Genomic DNA, 16,546 nt, shown 5'->3' with positions numbered 1-16,546 from the left:
AATTGCTGTCGTGTGCAGACTGGCCCCTGTGGGCACTTCTATGTGCTCACTGCAGCACAAATGGCTGCATTTGTTTGCTGTAGCAATGGCTTGCCAGCATCGATAGTTGCATTGCAGCGATGCCCACCACAGGTAGCATGGCAGAGGATGGAACGCTGAGGTGACAGCAGATGTCTAGTGGCGATCTTTGTGCTTCCGTTTTGCTCGACGGTAATAGTGAAAACAGACTGCCACAATATGGCCTCCAGTGGTCAGACGTTGTTTAGCCATATTTTCACCACTCTATACTGAATATGTATTATTACTCTATCGCAGTGGGGAAAAGCCAAAAGATGAGAAAAGGGCTGAAATTGGTTGCTGATGAATAAAACTCTGGAAACGCTATTGAGACCATTTTTATTTGGTTTTTAACTTTTATTGAATGCTGTGCTACAACTCAAAGTGATATTCTACCAATCGTTCAGTTCCTGGACGATAGATATTGCTTCGTTGATCAAGCCATCCGAGAACACTCATTGCTGGAAAATCTCTTTTCCTCGTATGTTCCTTCCGCTCGCCGAAACGTTTGCCTGGGGCCCTATTCTGTATCTTTCCGCCATTTCCGATCGGTTCGGTACGCGAGCGCACCGAACGGTCCTAGCGAACCGAAACGGTGTTGTCAGTTCTCCTTGCGCCAACCAATGAAAAGCAATCTGCTTCAGGTCCGCGCATGCGCACTGCAGCGCCACAGCGGCACGAACTCTAAGTGGCTACCAGCCGACACAGGCATGCCATTCTTCACAGTACCGAAAAGTGTGGTTAGGGTACGTAATACTGCTCAAATTTAGCTGACCATAGGCTTCCATGAAAGCATGATAACGATATAATATTGACTGTGTTCTGGAAACTGTCGTAATTGTCACATTATATTTTATTCTCATTCACATCGACATCTTGTTTTGTATTTTACGTTTCGGAATATGAGTTAGGAATGGAGTGTAGTAACACATACAAATATATCTATAGAAACACCCGAAAAATTCGTAATTTTTTCTGTTTTCCATCGTTCCTTAGTTGCTTCAAAATTCATGGAGGTACGGTCCAACTATGCAACTAATGGAAGGTAAGAGACGAGGTACTGGCGGAATTAAAGCTGTGAGGACGGTTGGTAGAGCACTTGCCCGTGAAAGGCAAAGGTCCCAAGTTCGAGTCTCGGTCCAGCACACAGTTTTAATCTGCCAGGAAGTTTCATAATTGAAGGCAGTTTGTTAATTGCCATACGCATTTCGCTTCCTTTATTCGTGATGATGCTTCACAAATACAAGAAGTGAAACGCGTATGGGTATAAACTGCCTTCAATTAGTTGCATAGACAGAACACATCTCCATGAAGCAAAAAATTGTTTAAGAGAGTGTCAAAGAATAAGAAGATGCACAGAATGTGATTGCAGCTGGTTCCTAGAGATCCAAATGATGAAGTAGCCTACTTTCCTGTATGATACATCAGCGATTTGGTTCATAAAAACAAAATTTTAAAAAACGCCTTTTCGAGAACGTGTGGCGAGTGCAGCTATAGAAGTTCGTTGTAGTTTATAACATGCATCTGATGAATCAAAAATGTTTCATATATGGTGGTATAGTCTGAAAATATTGTGGCGGGAACCTTTAATCTCTGTCTACTGGATTCGATTGCAGATAAATACTTGTGACAAGCTAGAGTATAAAGACGATTGTTGCTAGTTTTATTCGCACCGATCGGTATGAACGATGCAGAATAGGGCCCCTGGACACTGTCGTCTGTGGTCGATGTTCATGGCTTTCCTTCCAAATCAGCATCACTCACGATGATTGGTCAGGCTTTTGGTCCCATTTCAATACAGCTAGAACCGAAATTTCATTTGGTCCATACATCGTCAGACATTCAGGGTGAATCTGTGTGCAATTTTACCCACAAGAATCTTACCGTGCCGCGCACTTCAACTCTGGATTAAGCCAGCTGCCGCGCCATATCAATCGCACGCTATGATGCACCTGTTATCCGTGCCGCAGCAGAATTGTGTATGCTGAACCTCCGGAACATATGCATGCTCTCTCTCTCTCTCTCTCTCTCTCTCTCTCCTGACAATACGCAACTCAATTTCTGAAGTCCCTACGTAACTTTATACAGACACTTGTAGGAACATATACAGGTTAACTTTGACGACGAACAAAGATGCAATTTGGTATTTCTATTTCTCTCTCTCTCTCTCTCTCTCTCTCTCTCTCTCTCTCTCTCTCTCTCACACACACACTCACACACACACACACACACAAGTAATCAAAATGATCAGTTACGACAGACAAATGTAGGGATGATCGTTATAAAAAATAAAATAAAAAAACGGAGGTAATTATGAAGGGGAGCCATCGTAATTTTCAAAACCTTGTCAAGACTTTAAGTCTACCGAAACTGGGGAATCTGAAGTAAGGCTTGTATGATTGTTAAGATTCCAGCACAAATATCTTCGAGCGCCAAAAAGAGCAAAATGAAACATTCACGAGAAAATACTGGTACCACGTATGGTGGTACTCTTAAGCGAAAGCCACACAGAAAACTAAAAACGTATTACTCCTTATAATCACACACATTTAGTGCAGAAACCACGACCACAAAATCTGAAACGTTAAAGTTCATGTAAAAACAAATGCACTGGGTCTTCTCGCTCGAAGTCCAAAATATTAATCACCCCCTTAAAATAACATACTCGTCGCTTTGGATAGTTGCAGATTGTGTAGAACCGGTGCTGAATGGTAATGTGACGCTCCGCCGCTGAAGTCATGGCATTGGTGTATACGTGTACGTGTCATTCGGTTACACGTTACCACTCAATACAAGTTGACGAGAAAGGCACAAAAAAGCTATCGTATCTAGGCATGCCCGTGACCACGCCTTTATTGAGAGATCACAACCGGTTTCGCATTCTTAAAACGCATCATCGAGTAATCTGTAGACCGGAGGAGTAACATAATTACTCCCTGGAGTAACCGGTTTTTAAATTTTTTAAAAATACGTGCTCATGCCCACATATGATAGCTAGGAATAGTGTACTAACACTATCTTCTAAATCATTGTAGTATACACGAAAAACAATTATAGCCAAGTCCCATCGTTCATTGTCAAAGCAATAAAAATAAGTAACTCGCTATATACAGTGGACCAAGTTAAAATGATTAGGCCCAAAGTGCAACCTATAAAAAAAAAAGGGTGTATCCCAGTAACTATGAAAACGGAAGAAATCAGAAAAACCGCAGGTGCCGTAAGACGATCTCAATAAACAAAGTCAAATAAACATAGCTTAACTTCCAGAAGGAACCAGATAAGGAAGACGTAAGGCAGAACACGTACCCAATTCGCAGAATCCTCCGGCATCAAACTACGCTAGACTGGCAAAACGCTGTTGAGACGCCACGGGAAACGGCGCATGCGCAAAGTTACGGAAGGGCAGATTAGTATGTGCTGACTAGAAGGATGGAAAGGTCGCCCATACCCGGAGGCACGGTGGTCGCCCCCGCCCCCATATATAGTGTAGTCAGGTGTTTTTCTTTCGAGAAAATTATGTAAAAGTCGGTATTATGCAGGTTTTTAACCAGATCGGACATGGAACATTTTATGGCTACTTAAAAGTCATCATTCGTCTTCCAAAATATCAAAAATACTCCATAAATAAATATTACATACCCTCAGTGTTACCGCCACCCCCTCCACTTACAAACTACGATGTGGGTGCCCATGGTTGTTCCATGTTACTAAAATAATCCTCCAAGAAGCAAGAGGATGAATAGACTGACATCTACAGGCAATGCATAAACAAGGAACCAATTAACTACTTAGTTAAAAAATTGATATCAGAAAAAAAGTTTCTATGTTGGAAATCCGTCTGTGCTTTGTTTCATCAGGAATTTTTTTTAATGACCAATAAATTTCCAATTCTTCCAAAATGTTAGGTGTATTGCCCTTACTTTCTTGATGCAACATCTGAAGATAAGAAGGGAGATCGTAATTGAAAGCCCACTTTCCTGTACGTGGGTACTTAAGGCTGATTTGAAGCCTGGTTTATTGGTGTGCTCCTTAAAGCGTGTCTTAAAATTTCTACCTGTTCGACCGATTTACCTGGGAACTGCGCCCATCACATGCAATGCAATATACTTCCGAAGATTTTTAACTTTCAAATCTAGAGTCTTCCCTGTGGCTGAGGGAGCCTCTGGCTATTATTTCTAAGTATGAAGTAGGTCGGAACTAAGTTTTTAGAACTGAAATGTTTGCCAGTCCTTCTGAAAACGTTAGTAATGGAACCATCAAGAGGTCCCCGGGCCACAGAAGGGTTACAGTTCCCATTCTTGCACTTTAAATATCAGTCACCTCCTTAAAATAACATACTCGTCGCCCTGAATAGCTGTAGGTTGTGTAGAACCGGTACCGGACGGTAATGCGACGCTTCCCAGCACAAGTCGTGGCATTGGTGTGTACTCGTACGTGCCAGTCGGCTGAACGCACTCAGCTCGGGAAGATGTGTCGACGAAAACTGCAGAAAGAAGCTATCGTGTCTGGGCACGCCGGCGACCACTCCTTTACTGAAGGACCACGAACAGTTTCGTATTCTTAAAATGCATCACTGGGTGATCTGTACACTGGAGGAACAACACATTTACTCTTCTAAACAACCAGTTTTTTAAAAATACGCGCGCATGTTCACATACGGCCGCTAGGAGAAGTGTGCTGACAGTATCTCTTAAATCATGACCGTACACAGGAACAACAATTATAGCCAGCTCCACAGTTTATCGTCAAAGCAATAAAAATAAGTACTGGCTGTAAGCATTGGTCTAAGTTAAAATGGTTTGGCCCGAAAGAAACCTAAAAAATAAGGGCGTATCTCAGCAACTATGAAAAACGGAAGAAATCGGAAAAACCGTAGGTGCCGTAAGAACATCCGAATACACACACTCAAATAAACGTAGCCTAACTTCCAGAAGGAGCCAAATACGAAAGAACCAAGGCTTAACACATACCTTCTCCGTAGACTGCTCCGGGAGGGAAGTCGGCATCAAACTGAACTAGACTGGCAGAACGCTGGTATGAGACCCAGCGGGCAACGGCGCATGCGCACAGATACGGAGCGCCGGTTCGTGTGTACCGACGAGGATGGAAAGTGGCAATACAGTGTTACTCAACTAATACGCCAAAATGCAAGGGGATGAATATGCTGACATCTAAAGCAATGCATAAACAATATGCTTCTAGGAATCAATAAACAACCTATTTAAACAATCAAAAGTAGCGAAAAGGTTTCTATCGCGTAAATCCGTCTGTGCAGTATTTCATGAGCGATAAATTTCCAATTACTCCAAAATATTAAGTGTACTGCCCTTGCTTTCTCGATGCAGTATCTGACGACAAGAGGGGAGAGATGTAACTGAATGCCCAGTTTCCTGTAGGTGGGTACTTAAAGCTGATTTTGAGCCTGGGTTGCTAATATAAAATTTCTACCGGTTTGGCCGATTTACCTCGAATTACGCCTATCACATGTAACGTGATATACTCCAGCAAATCTCGATTTTTCCCTGTGCCTGAACCTCTGGCCATTGCTTCTAGAAATGAAGTAGGCCAGCACTACGTTTTTAGAACTTAAATATTTGCAATCCTTCTGCAAATGTTACCATAGTAAGTGAACAAAAAACTTGTTTTCAAAATATAGAATTTAGGCGATGGTTGGCCTCACTTGAAAGTTAGTGTTCATGACCACACCGTCAATAAAGCCGCCCGGTTTGCTCAACGAGTCTGCAAGGAATGGTGTACTACTCGCATCCAAGTAACGCGACGAAAGAACAGTGGTGGTGGTGGTGGTGGTGGTTAGTGTTTAACGTCCCGTCGACAACGAGGTCATTAGAGACGGAGAGCAAGCTCGGGTTAGGGAAGGATTGGGAAGGAAATCGGCCGTGCCCTTTCAAAGGAACCATCCCGGCATTTGCCTGAAACGATTTAGGGAAATCACGGAAAGAACAGTGGTCGTAAACAGATCCTAGTCGGTAGGAACCGGAGGAGAGTGTCGCGCTGTCAGTGAAAATCGGTTTCAAACCCGACAGGAAATACCGTGAACGTGAACTAGGGTGCATAATTCAACATCCTCAGCGACCACGTTTTGTTATTTCTTCTATATACTCACAATGGGTATTGGGCATGCTGTGGACCGACCCGTAGAAGTGAGAGGGATAAGGTGGGTGAGTTGAAAGCAGCCAGAGGCCCCCGGGACATGGTATGCAATGAGAGGCGCACTCCTCGACCGGCGCTTCCTCACCCTCCATTACACTACCACAAGAAAACTAACAACAAAGACCAATTAATAAAATCTCAGGAAAGACGACGACGACACACTGAACTAACGACAGATGTAAAAGAATCAGGTGAATTAAAAACGTCGGAAGGGCAGGAGCCAGGCTGGACCACAGAGCAAGGGCAGCCATGGGCCTCCTGGGTAGGAGCAGTTAATGGAAGGGTATGAACTAAAAGTAAAACCAGATCAGCCACTACAGCGTCATCCGGCAGCAACAGAGGCAGAGTGTCAGCAACTTCAAGGTTTCGGTGTAAAGTGGCCAATTTAGGGCACTACAGTCAGATGTGGGCCACGATCATATGGGCACCATACATTGTGAGACACATCCTCACGTCGTTGGATGTGGCAACGTGTCAGCCACGTGTGGCCAAAGCAAATTCAATATAGAACAACATTCTCTGCGAGAAGTATGAAGGGAAGACTGACACATAGTCGTGGTCACTTTAATTGCTCGCAGTTTGCTCAGAAAAACCAGGGCACACCAATCTGTCTTCCAAGCCTCCAAGAACTGACGGCATAGAGTTGACTGAATGTCCAGTTCCGATACCCCCATCTCCGAAGTCAGCATGCTGGTAGCCAACTGGTCAGCAGGATCCCAATTTGATCTGATGTCCAAATGAAGACGACCAACCGTCCAGCTTGATGGAGGTCAGAAAGGAGGTCCTGAACAGTCACGACCAGTGGCTGTCGAGGATAGCACTGATCAATAGCCTGAAAACTACTCACAGAGTAACTGCCGATCAAGAACGTCTCTCTGGTGCAAGAACAAATATGATTGAGCGCACAAGTGATGGCCACCAATTCTGCAGTGAATACACTACATTCGTTTTGTAGGGAGCGTTATTCATTGCACCCTGTAAATGTGTAGGCAAAACCGGTTCACCTGACGACTGTAGAGCTGTCATTGTACACCACTTCCAAACCCTGGAAATGCATCCTGGCCAGGAACAGCTGTCGAAAAACTATACGGTTAACAGTCTTTTCTTCCAAAGCATAGGTCGAGACAGATCCGAGGGCAGGGTAAACACTATGGGGGCATAAGCAATTGCTCCCTGACAAGAGACAACAGTGGGCCAAGTTGGAGTTCAGAGCAGACACACTGTATGCAAACAGCAGTCTTGACTCCAGTCCTGGACTTCTGTTGTGGAAGAAGGATCTCCCTACCAGGAGAAAGGACAGGATAGTTCGGATATTCAGGGGAGCAGCGAATGTGCATCATATTTTGAAAAGCAGTAGTTGTCACGTGATTTGTAGTGGAGGAACCTCAGCGTCCATGAACAGGCTATTCACAGGACTGGCTCGAAAGGCATCTGTAGCAAATCAGACCCCACAATGGTGTATCAGTTCTAGCATCCACAATGCTAAAGGTGATGCCGAACTACATGTCAGACTCCCACGATCAGGACAAGACAGGCTCAGAGCTTTGTAAGGTGCAAAGCAGTCTGCGCCCCAGCTGGTGTTACTGAGGCAGCTACGAGTTTTAAGGTGGCAACAGCACATATGCTTAAGTAAGTTAAGATAGGAAAGCCAAGTCAACTGGGCATTGTAGATCAGTACCAGAAAGCGACCAGACTCCACCACATTGAGCAACTGGTCGTCAAAGCAGAGTTAGGGTTATGGAAGGACAGTACAATGGTGGCACGAGTGCATGGCGCATGTCTTGCAAGTTGAAAACTGGAATCCATGGGTGAGAGCCCAGGACTGCACCTTTCGTATGGCACCCTGCAGTTGGCGCCCAGCAACACCCACAGTGGAGGAGCAATAGTGGATGTAAAAATCGTCAGTATTCGTGGAGGGTGACAGGGTGGACACCACAACTGCCGCTTGACCACTAATAGTCACTAGGAAAAGGTGGACACTCAATAGGTGGGACTCCATTTACTTGCACATGGGGAGTACTGCGGGAAACATCAACTAGAACTCGGAAAGTAGGGTGTGCAATAAGTTCCAGACAAAAATTGGGACCTGGCCCTGGATACCTCACTCATGTAGGGTAACAACGATGTGATGACGCCACGCGGCGTCATAAGCCTTTTGCAAGTCGAAGCGATAAGCTGTTGACTAAGGGCAAAAGGATACTGCAGACTCCAGGCAGACTGAATTATCAGTTCTACAACGGCCCTGACGAAAACCGCCCTGGAACAGAGACAAAAAAGCCGGAGACTCTTAAGGTACCAACACAGCCACCAGCTCACCATACATTCGATCAACTTTCAGAGAACATTAGTAAGACGAATTGGGCCATATCTGTCCCTCTCAAGGGAGTGCTTACCCCGTTTTAGTCCCGAAAAGATCACGCTTTCTCGCCACTGAGATGAGACTCACCCTCGCTCCAGATACGGTTGAAAACTGCCAAGACATGACGTCGCCTATCCACTGATGGGTGTTTGAGCTGTTACATGATGTGAGGTGTCCTGGTGGTGACTAACATTTTTTCTGGTGTACGAGCAACATCCACATACAGGGGGTTCCTGAAGTTCCTTGACTAATTCCCAGTACGTGTAGATAACTGTTTCAATAGGTACCCAAGTAAGTAGACATGCCGTTTCCGTTCTGCAGGAACTAACATGTAAATCAATGCGTGTGCTGTGTAAAAGGCAATTTACAGCAACTATGATAATCACTACATTCGAACCGTCTCTTGACGATCTCGATGTCGACCGGACAAGAATCCATTGCCAAGACATACGTGAAGCGGGCAGTATTCATGTGTCACGTTGCAGACACTATAAACATACGAACGTCAGAAATTAAGTTACACACGTCGTCTCAGTCTAAGACCACTGCACAAGAAGAGTGGCGCACTGTCAGAAGAGAGTGAATGTTCCGGGTTCCCTGCAGACACATTTCTGCTGCAGTACGAATAACAGGTGCATCACAATGTGCGAGCGAAACGGCGCGGCAAATGGAAACGTACTTCAGAGTTGAAGTGGGCGGGACAGTACGATTCTCGGGGGAGGGGGGGGGGGGGGCAAAACTGACTGGCGAGTCCAAATCATGCATCACGAAATTACCATCTTTCTGTAAAGCTGAAAGAACATTTGGAGGGGAAAGAGATTTTACAACGATGACTGTGTTCACACAACAGTTTTCGAATTGCTCAGTGACCGAGGAAGAAGGATGGATGGATGGAAGATTAGGGTTTTTCGTCCCGTTGAAATCGAGGTCATTAGAGACGTAGCACAAGCTTGGATTGTGTCAAGGATGGAGAAGGAAATCGGCCGTGCCCTTTCAAATGAACCATCCGGCATCTGCCTGAAGAGATTTAGGGAAATCAGAGAAAACCTAAATCTGAATAGCCGGACGCGGCTTTGAACCGTCGTCCTCCCGAATGCAAATCCCGTGTGCTAACCACTGCGCCACCTAGTTTTGAATTGTTACGAGAATATAATCTAACTAATGGGGCTACACAAAAAGAATAATCACAAGAAATTAACGATGGACATGATACAATAACATTATTTAGAACAGACTACAAGAGTTCCCTCTCCCTTACATTACATGATGCACTCTCATCACATGCCCAGCAGTGACGGTACCATCACTAAGAAGCCATCCCAATGGATTAGAAAGAAACCTTAGGCCTTTTGGACACAGAGAAGAGAAAACAGATAAAAGAATAATCTAGTCGTTTTAGTGTGAACCTACAGGGTGTTTCAAAAATGACCGGTATATTTGAACGGACAAACTTTCGAAATTACAGTAGTTACAATTTTCAACAACAGATGGCGCTGCAAGTGATGTGAAAGATATAGAAGACAACACAGTCTGTGGGTGCGCCATTCTGTACGTCGTCTTTCTGCTGTAAGCGTGTGCTGTTCACAACGTGCAAGTGTGCTGTAGACAACGTGGTTTATTCCTTAGAACAGAGGATTTTTCTGGTGTTGGAATTCCACCGCCTAGAACACAGTGTTGTTGCAACAAGACGAAGTTTTCAACGGAGGTTTAATGTAACCAAAGGACCGAAAAGCGATACAATAAAGGATCTGTTTGAAAAATTTCAACGGACTGGGAACGTGACGGATGAACGTGCTGGAAAGGTAGGGCGACCGCGTACGGCAACCACAGAGGGCAATGCGCAGCTAGTGCAGCAGGTGATCCAACAGCGGCCTCGGGTTTCCGTTCGCCGTGTTGCAGCTGCGGTCCAAATGACGCCAACGTCCACGTATCGTCTCATGCGCCAGAGTTTACACCTCTATCCATACAAAATTCAAACGCGGCAACCCCTCAGCGCCGCTACCATTGCTGCACGAGAGACATTCGCTAACGATATAGTGCACAGGATTGATGACGGCGATATGCATGTGGGCAGCATTTGGTTTACTGACGAGGCTTATTTTTACCTGGACGGCTTCGTCAATAAACAGAACTGGCGCATATGGGGAACCGAAAAGCCCCATGTTGCAGTTCCATCGTCCCTGCATCCTCAAAAAGTACTGGTCTGGGCCGCCATTTCTTCCAAAGGAATCATTGCCCCATTTTTCAGATCCGAAACGATTGCTGCATCACGCTATCTGGACATTCTTCGTGAATTTGTGGCGGTACAAACTGCCTTAGACGACACTGCGAACACCTCGTGGTTTAAGCAAGATGGTGCCCGGCCACATCGCACGGCCGACGTCTTTAATTTCCTGAATGAATATTTCGATGATCGTGCGATTGCTTTGGGCTATCCGAAACATACAGGAGGCGGCGTGGATTGGCCTCCCTATTCGCCAGACATGAACCCCTGTGACTTCTTTCTGTGGGGGCACTTGAAAGACCAGGTGTACCGCCAGAATCCAGAAACAATTGAACAGCTGAAGCAGTACTTCTCATCTGCATGTGAAGCCATTCCGCCAGACACGTTGTCAAAGGTTTCGGGTAATTTCATTCAGAGACTACGCCATATTATTGCTACGCATGGTGGATATGTGGAAAATATCGTACTATAGAGTTTCCCAGACCGCAGCGCCATCTGTTGTTGAAAATTGTAACTACTGTAATTCCGAAAGTTTATCTGCCTGAAAATGTACTGTTGTCCCAAGCATATTGCAACAAACGGTGTATTTCTATCGCTGCTCGTTTAGTTTTTATTGCCGTTTCAAATATACCGGTCATTTTTGAAACACCCTGTACTAATGTAATGGGTTGCTGCACACGTTCATAGAGTTTTTCCATAAGTTTAATAAACACAACAGATACACATAACAGAGACTTTAATCATCAATAATATTTCCTCCTCCACTGTTTACAACAGTCTGCCAACGCTGGGGTAACTTTCCGATTTCGCGACTATAGGAATCACTTGGTTTTGAGGCAAGAACTCGTCCAGCCATATTCGGAGTGCATTTTCATCTGGAAACGAAGTTCTTTGAAGGCTGTTCGATAGAGAAAGGAAAAGGTGAAAATCTGAGGGCGCAAGAGCAGACGAACAAGGTGGGTGCGGAATGATTCCCAACCCAAATCGTGTATAGTGTTTTTTGTCAGTCTAGCAGAATGCGTGCGGACTTTATCGTAGATTAGCATCACTTCAAGCAGTCTTCTTGGTCGTTGTTCTTGGACTGCGGCTGCAAGACGTCTCAGTTGTTAACAATAAAAGTCAGCACTGATGGTTACACCTCGGGGAAGCAACACCACGCCATCAATGTTCCACCAGATACATTACATTATCTTTTTGTGGATGCGCGCAGGTCTTGGTACGGAGAGTTTCTGCTTTGTATGGGCTCAAGTATTACTTTCTGTTCCTCGTGTTAACATACAGACACCACTTCTCGTCACCAGTAATGATACAGGATAGGAATTGTCGGTGTTACTCAAGAAATAACTGATGACGTGCAGGCACGGATGCACATATGGCCACCCACTAATTTTTGAGATTTTGGCTTAGAGCATGCAGTACCCATACACTCGATTTTTGAACCTTCCTCATTGCATGCGAATGTCGCACGAGGTGGAATGACCACAGTTCATCACATTTGCGAGTTCTCGAGTGCGTTTATACGGTCTACATAAAACCCCGAAGGTCTTCCTGAACGTTGGAGTCGCTGATGTCAAAACGATCCTTCTTCAAACGAGAAAACAATTTTCTTGGCGTGCTCTGTCCAACAGTGTTATCCCTACAAATGGCGCAATCGTTTACGGCTGCCTCTGCTGCTGTCACGCTCTACTGAACTCAAACAGACGAATGTGTCGGAAATGTTCTTCCTCTACTTGGCACTCCATTTTCTAGCGTCCACAGCTCCACCCAGTATCTCCAAATGACAAGAGCTACAGCATGTAAACTCAAATAGCAGCAGTGAACTACAAATAAAAAATGACTATCGTAAATAAACCACTAGCAACCGGAATACCAACATACAAAACAAAAACGCTACGAACTTATGCACCAACCTAATATCAACTGAATAATACGCTAATTTCGATGCAAAGCAGACGGTTCTGTGCTACATCGCGCAAGAGTGAGTGAGTGAGTGTGTGTGTGTGTGTGTGTGTGTGTGTGTGCGCGCCGGAAAACGAGGGAGGAGCCCAGAAGGTACAGAGCAGTGTGTTGTGCGCATTTTCCGCTAATAAGTTGACCTTCGAAAGAACGCCGCTCTGCAGTCATGTCTCAAGGCCGAAGCTACGTAAAGCAACTTTCGCCGTACGGTAACAAATCTGACAGAATACTCGCGAGTGGCACACGTAATTTTTATGAAGTCTGTAAGCAAACCAGGCCACTGCGTTTGCGGTGGCATTGCATTGGCGTGCGAGAGGGGTGAGGGGGGGGGGGGGGGAGGAGGTCCAGTCATCGCTGACAGCGAGGTAGTAAAATCTGCGCCGCTACTCTACAACTTGTTGAATTCTTCGTAGCAGATTCGCTTTATCAACGTTTATATTAGGCACTGATCTCGTCTGCCACACACGACCGCAATGCAGACGGAACCGGCCGAGACGTTTGTCAGCGACGAATGCCGGAAGTCATGAGGAGCGGTTCTGCAACACAGGAAACCTACTGCGCGGCTGCCGTCTTGGCAGCGAAGCACAGCTCACGACGCGCTAAGGTGCCACCGGGCCGCCGGTTTCGTGGAAGAAATCACTGCGCCGCGCTGCCTTCGCTATTGTTAAGCATCACGTACCGACACTCGCGCACCTCTGCGACGCACGTTCTTCGAACTACCTCAGTTACTTAATCAGACTCTACGGCAGAAGGAACTATTCATCAGAACGAAGTCGACGATTCCGTTGGCAACTGCTGGATGACCAAAACAGCGCGTAAACAACAAATGCGATAGCAAGCACACACAGCACAGGAGGTACCTAACAGTTCTCACAAAAATGGGTGTGAAATCTTATGGGTTTAACTGCTAAGGTCATCAGTCCCTAAGCTTACACACCACTTAACCTAAATTATCCTAAGGACAAACACACACACACACACACACACACACCCATGTCCGAGGGAGGACTCGAACCTCCGCCGGGATCAGCCGCACAGTCCATGACTGCAGCGCCCAAGACCGCTCGGTTAATCCCGCGCGGCAACAGTTCTAACAGTCTCTATCATTCAGAATTTGATAAACTTGTAAACTCAAACTTATCAGTGTGACCAGTTTCCGAGCACCATCGTTATCAGGCTGTCTGAAAGAAAGTGCACTGTATTTGATTTTCATAATAATAATAATAATAATAATAACGTGGTGGCACAGATGAACAACTATTTCCTTATCGCCTGTCACTAAAAAGTCATCATCATCGTCATTATCATCATCATTATTATTTTAACGTAACTATCCTTTTTTACTTCAGCAGCAGCAATAATAATAATAATAATAATAATGATGATGATTTAGTGACAGGCGATAAGGAAGTCGTTGTTCATCTATGCCACTACATTATTATTATTATTATTATTATTATTATTATTATTATTACTGCTGAAGTCAAAAAGGATAGTTACGTTAAAATAATAATAATAATAATAATAATAATAATAATAATAATAATAATAATACAATAATAATGATGATGGTGATGATCTAGTGACAGGCGATAAGGAAATCGTTGTCCATCTATGCCCTACGTTATTATTACTATTATTATTATGGCTGAAGTCAAAAAGGATAGCTACGTGAAAATACGTAAACGCCTGAGGGGTCTGGATTACGCTTCGTATTTAAAAAAAATTAAGGATACGTTCAACAAATTGTGACCCGTACCGACTGCCACGAAAGCTTTATCATAATGAAGGAAATATTCTTCATGATTTCCTATTAAGGAATTTTGTGACTGCAGGCAGATGGAAAATTTTAGTTATTCTTGCAATGTGTCTGTGAAACTACGAGCATTTCACATCTCTTTTCCATTTGTGGATGCCTCTCTCAACTTCTTCCTTTGTTATTTTCGCTTTAAAATCTAATCTATAGCACTCTCAAAGATGGATTACTATTAAAACAGACACACGCCAAATAACCGGCTCCGGAGTTGAAGAATCAACCCAGAATTCGTTCATAGCGACACAGTATATATTACGCGCCTAGACTGAAATGGTTGCAGTAGAATTAGAAAAAGGCTCCCCCGGAGTGCAGAGGACAAAGTTTCAGCACTTCGCCAACTTCTGGGGTGAACCCTTGACGAGCCTGTTCATTAATGCTGAATCACACAGTATGATACAACAGTATCTCACGTTGGGTCTACTGGAAGCTCGCATAGGCTAATATCCTTGACGGAATTACTGTAGAAACCAGTAGAAAGCACTACATAAAATTTATGTTTCAAACTGATAAAAAATGGATAATTTATTTCTTGATAACAAGTTATCTGACAAGGTAAGTACCCTTTCCCGAACGGCTAAAACCGATTTTAACGTTAGAAATATATGTTCTACGGCCCATCAAAGTCATTTCTCTGTAACACCGCACAATCACTGCTTGACGGTTAGGTCACCTAAAGACTAAAAACGCAGAAGTCGTCGAAGGAACAATTTCGCGTTACAGTTAGTCAAAAATGAGGCATTATTTGGCAAAAACTAAACATTTGCTTGAATCGGAATGATTAATATACGCCATAGTCACACAGTCATATTTCCCAAAATAGGCGTTCTTGTGAAGTGGTACGTTCTTCCATTACACGTCATGTAAGTGTAAAGGTGGACTTGCAAGTGATTACAAGAATGGGATAACTCGTTGCAAAAATGTGATCACTGAGGCTTTTGATACTGGAATACTGCAGTGCGGCACAAAGAAAATTATGAAGTATGTGCACACATCGTGATGACTTGACCGAACCTCCACACTTCCAATTCGTTAAGGAATAAGGGATGAACGTAAGGCAATACACCAATTTCTATTTTTGGAAATATGACTGTGTTACGGTACTGCAAATGTGAACATACACAGTTTCAAGCAAATATTAAGCTTTTAAAAATATTTTTTGTCGATTGTATTCCACAGCTTTTATAAATTCTAGAAATGATAACACGCAACACCTTAGACTGCTGTTCAGTTTATTCTTTATTGTGCGGTCGGCTTAGATCAAAGACTATTATTCAGCACAAATGTGTTAATAGCAAGAGGTATGTAAACACATAAAAAACAAAATGTCAAAAATTCATTAGTTATAAATATTATATTGATAGTTTTTTATTTATTTATGTAACTCTTGCCGTCAACAAAAAATTGTGCCGGATAATGGTCTTTGGACGAAACTGGTTGCACAATAAGAAGATAAACAGCAGCTTGAGGTGTTGCACGATATCTTTTCTACAGTCTGGCTTTTTGCCAAGTAGCACCTCATTAATGAGTTTTGCTAATATGGTGGTGGTAACTATACGTTACACCATATAATTCCTTCGGTGATTCGTGCTTCTGAAGTGTGCAAATGTAGAGTTTCATAGATAAATACCTTTACGGGCGGTAGAGCAGTTATCCCCGTATTTCAAAATCCTTTTTAATCGTTTCCACACACACGCCAGGTATCCTGTTTCATCTACATCTACATGACTACTCTGCAATTCACATTTAAGTGCTTGGCAGATGGTTCATCGAACCACAATCATACTATCTCTCTACCATGCCACTCCCGAACAGCGCGCGGGAAAAACGAACACCTAAACCTTTCTGTTCGAGCTCTGATTTCTCTTACTTTATTTTGATGATCATTCCTACCTATGTAGGTTGGGCTCAACAAAATATTTTCGCATTTGGAAGAGAAAGTTGAGGACTGAAATTTCGTAAATAG

At 43.9% G+C, this 16,546-nt stretch overlaps 1 protein-coding gene across 2 annotated transcripts in view; it reads right to left on the bottom strand.

Annotated features, from left to right (window-relative positions):
• LOC124554852 (microphthalmia-associated transcription factor) overlaps nucleotides 1–16,546 on the bottom strand; it is a 388,895-nt gene that overhangs the window by 286,191 nt on the left and 86,158 nt on the right. The window lies entirely within an intron of this gene.

This window comes from Schistocerca americana, chromosome X (assembly GCF_021461395.2).
Source record: "Schistocerca americana isolate TAMUIC-IGC-003095 chromosome X, iqSchAmer2.1, whole genome shotgun sequence".
NCBI classification, from domain to species: Eukaryota; Metazoa; Arthropoda; class Insecta; order Orthoptera; family Acrididae; genus Schistocerca; species Schistocerca americana.
Note: the sequence above shows the minus strand (reverse complement) of the source record. Positions and strands in the feature narration are given on the sequence as shown.